Genomic DNA, 7,858 nt, shown 5'->3' on the forward strand with positions numbered 1-7,858 from the left:
CATCGTCTCAGTCCTCTCAGCATCCCAACAGCAAACACTCCCCGTAATTAGACCTCTGGGAAATGCTTTCAGAGGTGCTTGTCAGAGAGGGGCATGTGTATGGGCCATGGAGAGCCTTTGTTGTTGGCGTACACGCGTGCGGGTGTTCGAGTGTGCCTTTGTTTGTGTGTGTGTGGGTGTGGGTGTGTGTGTATTGGGTAAAAGGCTACAGTGTGCAAAAGCGAGAGAGAGAAGAGAGAGAGAGAGAGAGAGAGAGAGAGAGAGAGAGAGAGAGAGAGAGAGAGAGAGATCCTGCCTGCTGCCTCTGTGGTTTGTCTGTCCCAGAGGAATCCTGCCGTTTAGCAGCACTGAATGAGAGTGGGGATATGAGGGTTTCAAGAGGAAATAAGGAAAAGGTAAATAGATGTCTGTGTCTGGGTGCTCTCAATAAAGAACCCAGTATGTCTACATCTCTGGGACGGCACAGAGAAGGGGGGGGGGGGGGGGGGGGGGCTACTGACATTTGTTTTCCGGCAGCCTTGCAATAGACTAATCAGGAAATAACACCTAATAACAACCAGTTTTGGACCTGCTTTTAGAGGGGCTAGCTATGCAGTGATTCAGGGATGGCATCACAGATGGGAGGGAAAAACAGACCAAACGTCAGTGGGTTGCAACGCCAAATTAGTGCCTTCCGCCATGAAAAGAGCAAAACATCTCTCTAAAAAAAACAGAGATGAAATGAAATGTTGTCCATTCTCCTGACGTACCAAGCATTTACGCACGGCCTGCTGGAATGGAGCAGGTGTTGAGTCAGAGGCCACAACACAACACGTCTATGCATCCACACAGCTGACGTCCAGTGCAATTTGTCCCGTGTTATTCCTGTGGTCCTGCTGTAAAGGCAGGTGGATGCTACGGCATTCTTTGCACCCGCAAAAGAAGTCATCACAGTCTTTCCTTGTAGCACCTCTTCCAAGAGGTTCTGTACTGCCTAAGTCCTAAACTGAGTAGTACTGGTTGTTGATAGCTTAACGTTTCCGACGTGCGCCCAGCGCGCTCCAATATAGCAAACGGAGAGTTCAGCGATAGAATAATTTGAAGGTTTATTTTCCTTCTAAAATCACACAGCAGCAATAACATTAACTCATAATACATGTAACCAAAATAACAAACCGATTTCTCACTAAGCTAAAATACATAGCACATAGCACACGGGCACAGTCGAAAAACTGTTGTTTGCTTCCCAATCAACAACACCTGTGATTACGTTCAACCAGGTTAAATAGAGAGCCGAAGTCCCGCCCCTTCCGATTGCCTCCATGGGACCTATCTTTGGATTTTTTTTCAATGGCAGTCAATGGAGAAATATAAATTATTTTCTGGTCCCGATTGTCTTGTGCCTTGAATTACCCATATGATGTTTGTCAATTTTAATGACAATTTTTCATGTAAAGACATTTGAAAAGTATGTCGTAACTAGTGAATTACAACATTGTGAAAGATCGTGTTGCCAACGACTACAAACACATCAGTCGCGTTAGTGACGTTAGACCAATTCACAGCCACGGGCGCCAGCAACAGGTCTTATTTGAGCTTCCCCCTTGCCGATGAAAATATCATGAGTCAGAGGATTAAACACATCAGATAAGTTGTATTTCATTCATAGACTGTACAAACACTACTGTTAAGTGACTTAGCTGGCAGCAAGATGTAACCGTTAACTAGCATAATAGCTAGCTAACTAGCCAGCCTCTCGTTTGCTAGTTGGTGGCTCAGTTGGTGACGTGCATCGTTTGAGACGAGAAATGTAGTCCACTGAACGGATTCGCACAAAACTTAGATAACTTTTAAAGTCTAATGAAAAACAGAACTTTATTAATGTGAAAAATTATCTTTTAAATTCCCACACATCATATGTAAAATGCACGGTCCAACTCGAACGGGACCAAAAAATAATTGTTATCTCTCCATTGACTCCCATGCATAAAAAATCGTAAAATAGGTCCCATAGACCGGAAGTAGAAGGGCGTGACTTCGGCTCTCTATGGCCTAACTTGGCTGACCCGAGGTCAACTGAGCCACACAGCAAGTACAGCCCCCTAGTGGCACGGGGCAAAATAACATGAAAATAAAGCAGAGTTGATATGGCTCATACACACCAGCCCCTAATTGCGTCTACCAGAGCAATTACACCAACAATGTTAAATGAGCCATGAATACCAAGAAAATAAAAAATAAAAATGTATATGTGTAAATATATATAGACCTCATTTTTAAATGGGAACCAATTATCCCTTAGCTTCGTTAAGCAAGCATATTTTGGTTATGGGTCGTTCAATTATGTTTGTTTTGGTTTTTAAACGAACCACACGTACCAGACCTCTCTTATCAGGGAAGGTTTCGAGAACTCTTCCTAGCATCCATGACCCACGTGGTGCTGAGGAGTCTGCAACCATGACTAGGTCTCCAGGAACAAAACTTCTCTTCTCCTGGTTCCATTTTTGGCGCTCCTGTAAAAGCGGAAGGTACTCACGGATCCACCTCTTCCAAAAGAGATCCGAGATGTATTGAGTTTGTTTCCATCTTCTCCTTGCGTAAACATCCCTTTTGTTGAACAGTCCTGGTGGGAGAACTGGTTTGCCTTTGAGGAGTAGCAGATGGTTTGGCTTTAACGCCTCAAGGTCATTAGGGTCCTCTGATAGCCTTGTGATGGGGCGATCGTTGAGCATAGCTTCAGCCTCACAGAGCACAGTATGGAACCCTTCGTCATCCAAGGTTTGCTGACGGAGCACAGAGCACAAAATCTTCCTGATCATCCGGATCATGCGCTCCCAAGCACCACCGTGATGTGATCCAGCTGGAGGGTTAAAGCTCCTCTCTTGGACAAGGCTCTTTCAATGCGGTCATGATTCAAAGAGGCTAAGGCTTCTCGCAGCTCTCTTTCTGCACTGACAAAGTTGGTGCCATTGTCGGATCTTAAGTGCGAGACTTGTCCTCTTCGACAGATGAACCTACGCAATGCGTTGATGCACGAGTCTGTGTCAAGAGAATAGGCCACTTCCAGGTGCACAGCCCTGCTCGTCATACAAGTGAAAACCACTCCATATCTTTTTACGATGCTACGGCTTCTTCTCACGTCAACTGGCCCAAAGTAATCTACGCCAACGTTAGTAAATGGCGGTAGATCAGGAACCACTCTCTCTTCTGGCAGGTCTGCCATTTTTTGCACACCGGTCTTTCCACCATGGAGCTTACAGATGAGGCATCTGGATATGATCTTCCTCACTGCAGTAGGTCCACTCGTTATCCAGTATTTTCTCCTTGTAGCGGAAAGGACATGATTTCTGCCCCCATGTCCGAGCTGTAGATGGATATGACGGAGAATAAGGTCGGAGATGTGTTGGTCTTTTGACAAGATGAGGGGATGTTTAATGTCCTCAGGGATTGCTGCCTTATTCAGCCGTCCCCCAACTCGTAGAAGTCCTCCATCTAGAACTGGATCCAATTTGAAGATGCTGCTACTTCTTGGCACTTGTGGCTTGCCAGAGGTTAGTGCAGCAAATTCAGTGGGGAATCTCTCTTGCTGGCAAAAAGCAATTATGGAGTTCTCAGCCTCCAAGAGATCTTCCAGCGTCACCTTCTGATTCCCAAGTGATGTTGAGAAAGCTTGCATCTCCTTTTGCACATCCAAGCTTGCTGCTCTAGTAGCACTGGTGCTTGCAAGCTCCAACTCCTTTCTCTTCTTACTCAGTTTGAGCAAAGTTCCTTTCAACTTTATAAGCCATACAACTGCAACCTTTAATCTTTGCCAATCAGAGAAATGGGTCATCAGTTGTGATGTGGCATTGGTGTCAACAAGTATTGCATTGACCGTCAGATTTCTCTTTACTTCTGGGTCGTCAGCAGCGACACTTGCATCCACAGGAAATGTTGGCCACGTTTCTTCAGGTTCCCGTAGGAATTCTGGGCCTTCCATCCATCTTTGCTTCACAAGATCTTCTGCCTTCAATCCACGTGAAGCATCATCAGCAGGGTTCAGGGATGTGGGAATGTATCTCCACTGTTCAACTTCTGAGTTGTCCCTGATGGTGGTTACCCTGTTTGCGACGAAGGTTTGAAATCTTCGGTCCTCGTTTCTTATATACTTAAGAACTGATGTGCTGTCAGTCCAAAAGCAGGTCTTCTTCAGTGGAAGCTGGAGCTCCGATTGAAGCATCTTGTCCACTCTTACTGCAACAACGGCAGCGGTGAGTTCCAAACGGGGAATTGTGACCGGCTTCAGGGGAGCTACTCTGGCTTTGCCAAATAGGAAGGCAACATGAACCCGCTCATCCATGTTCTGCATCCTCAGGTAAGTAGCCGTACCATATCCGTTCTCGCTTGCGTCCGCGAAGTGATGTAATTGGGCGCTGACAGTCCTCCCAAATCCTTCAGGCTTAACACATCTGTAGATCTTGAAATATGCCACCTTCTCAAGATCCGTCAGCCATTTTTTCCACTTCTGCTGGAAAGCTGGAGGTATTGGATCGTCCCAATCACACTTCATCCTGCATAACTCCTGCAACAGCAGCTTGGCGGGGAGTACAAAAGGTGCCAGGAATCCCAATGGATCGTAGATAGAACTGATGATGGATAGCATACCTCGCTTGGTTGGCGGCTTCTCTTTGACTTTCAGCTTGAATTTGAAAGTGTCCGTCTCGATACACCACTGCAAACCCAAAGCTCTGTCTAACGGCAGCTTATCCCTGTCCAGATCAAGCTCATGCAGGTTCTTGGACTTGAGATCCTCTGGGAGGCTTTGAAGCACTTCTCGACTATTACTAATCCACTGAGTGAGGGTAAAACCTCCTTTTCTGCAAATGGTTGTAAGGTTCTTAACCATGGTGACTGCATTTTCCTCAGAGGGCAGACTCTTCAGCAAATCATCCATGTAGAAGTTTCGGTTGACCGTTTCGATCACTTCTGATGGAAAGTAGGCCTGGTTTTTCTAAGAGCAAGACAGGCAACACTGGGTGATGAAACTGCTCCAAATAAATGGACGGTCATTCGATGCTCTACAAGATCTTGTTCCAGGTTACCTTGAGGCCACCACAAGAATCTTAAGTAGTCCCGGTGTTCCTCTGCCACCTTAACTTGGTGGAACATAGCCTGTATGTCCGCCATTATAGCCACTGGTTTCTGTCTGAACCTCATGAGAACTCCAACTAACGAGCTGGTGAGGTTCGGTCCTTGCCAGAGCTGACTGTTGAGAGAGACCCCTTTGTACTCTGCTCCACAGTCAAACACCACTCGTAGCTTTCCCTTCCGTGGATGGTACACACCATGGTGCGGGATATACCACACCTTCCCTATTGGTGTTTCTAACTGATGCTGCGGCACCTCTTCGGCGTAGCCATTGCTAATGACATCAGCAAGAAAGTTTTTGTACTCCTCATGAAAGCTTACGTCCTTCTGAAGTCTTCTTTTCAAACCACGAACACGTTGCATAGCAACACTGAGGTTGTTTGGCATCAAAACATCTTTCCGTTTGAAAGGCAATTGAAATGTGTAGTGTCCGTTCTGAAGCTGAGCGGAGCTTTCCATTATCTCCATAAACTTCTTTTCTTCTCTTGACATTTCCTCCTGTTCTGAAGAAGCTTGCTCATTGAAGTCATAGTTGTACTGGCTAGTTAACAGTTCTTCAATTTGGTCAATGGCAATTCTGTTTGCATAAAATGAAGGATGGTCACTTCCACAGTCGCTACTTTCCTGTAACGGACCATATATCACCCACCCCAGTAGGGTTCTGATCGCGTAGGGTCCATCTTCACCTTCACAACTGTTAATCACCTCCCAAGGCTCCATCAACTTGGAGGCGTTCGTGCCAATTAACAGATCCACGTCAGCGTTTATGTGTGGAATGTTTATGCTGTCTAAATAAGGCCATTTTCTCAGCTCCCTTTCACTGATTATGTTGGCTGTAGAGACGGGCATCTCTTTCTGGGTACACACTTTGGGAAGTGGATAGAAGCTCTCACCACACAATCCAGAAATCTCCAGACTGTCAACGATAGAACTTTCTATTGAGTTGTTATGGCCCAAGGTGCGGATATGAATTCTGAATTTGCGTCCTTCCATGTTCAACTTGTCAACAAGCTTCCTGGTGCAGAAAGTTCCTGTACTCCCTAGGTCCAGAAAAGCATAGGTTTCAATAACCCTGTTTCCCTTTGCGCATTTCACCTTAACAGGCAAAATGGGAAGAATTCCATTGCAGTGGCCAGCCCCTGTAAGACCACAAGCGGAGGATGTTGTGCAGCTCTCAGATGTCTTTGATCGCTCACTATTCTTCTCATCCTTAGAAGAAACCCTTTCTTCAATGTGCAAAACACTGGGGTGCGTTCGGTTGCACTTTTTGCAAGTGATGCGCCTGTCGCAATTCCTGCTCAAGTGTCCTGTGCACAAACAACTGAAACACAGACCTTTCTCCTTTAGATAGTCCAGTTTCTCCCTGTGTGGTTTTCTTCCCAGTTTAAAGCATTGGTCTAAAACATGACCACCAGCAGCACAATACTGGCAGAAGACAGAGGTAGTTTTAGTGAAGGTAGTCACTTTGCTGAGAGCCTTTTCCTTCTGGTCACCATCTGATTTGCCGCATCCATCCTCAATGACCACCTGTGTTGCAAAGCTGTTTCTTCTCAGCTGTGGTTTCACCTGTAGCTTGCTCACCTTTGGAACTCCTTTGAGGACAGGTGAAGTATCCTGTATGTCACCAAAGACTGGATCTGAAATGACTCTGACCTGGCGCTCGATGAACTGAACAAGGTCTGAGAATCTAGCTCTTCGACAAGTTTTCTCCAGTATGTCACATGCCTTTGCTCTCCACTTGTCTCTTAGTTTATATGGAAGCTTCTGACTGAGAATCTTTATGTTTGCTGGCATGTTAAGTTCCTCCAAGTACTGAAGATCTTCCATAGCATTGGAACACTCACGGAGGAAAAGCCCGTAAGCTTTGAGCGCTTTGGTGTCTTCAGTCTTGATGCTTGGCCATCCTGTGACCTTTTCCATGTAGGCCGCTGTTATTTTGAACTCATTTCCAAAGTGCTCCTTTAGTAACTTTTTAGCAACAGCAAATCCTTTGTCTGCGGTCATGTGAAGGCAGCTGCGTACAATATCTCTAGGCTGCCCCCTAGTGAATTGTTCGAGATAATACAAACAGTCTCCTTTACAGCTGGTCTTTGCTTCCACACAGTGCTCAAACGCCTTCATAAATGTGTTGAACTGCAGAGGGTCTCCATCATAAGTTGGAATTTCTCTGCGCGGCAGCAGTTGTGACGTTTGCATTTGAACAAGGAGAGCCGTTATGTCATTCTGTTGTTGCAGCAGATTGTAAAGACCTGCTGTCTGATTTTGGCCTTGCAGGGGTTGCTGCACTTGTTGACCTAGAGTGGGTTCAAAGCTTTGACTGAAGGTTGGCATTGATTGCAAGTGAGGCGGTTGAGAGCCGTGACTGACAGTTGGCTGTGATGCAAAATGTATGGGCAAAGATGCTGAAACGGCAACTTGTTTTTTCCTCAAATGTGGCATGCTAGCTGGCATTACCGATGGTGAAGCATTGCTTTGTTGTGGCAAAGATTCATGCTGCTGTGCGGGTGGAGCCACACATATTGAGGCCTGTGGATTGAGAGAGGTGAGCAGGAGCTTAGATCTAGTCCCTTTTCTGAAGTAGGAAGCCATTCCATCAGACTGCCTTGAATGGATGCTGCTTCCAACCTGTAGCACTGCTAGCTTAGCAGAAGTGGCAGCTATCTCAGTGTCCAGCTCAAGTTTCTCCCTTTTTCTCCTCAAGAGGAGTTCCTGTTCATCCAAAGCATGTTTAGCCTTTAAAGCAGCAGCTCGG

The sequence above is a fragment of the Sardina pilchardus genome, chromosome 7 (assembly GCF_963854185.1).
Source record: "Sardina pilchardus chromosome 7, fSarPil1.1, whole genome shotgun sequence".
NCBI classification, from domain to species: domain Eukaryota; kingdom Metazoa; phylum Chordata; class Actinopteri; order Clupeiformes; family Clupeidae; genus Sardina; species Sardina pilchardus.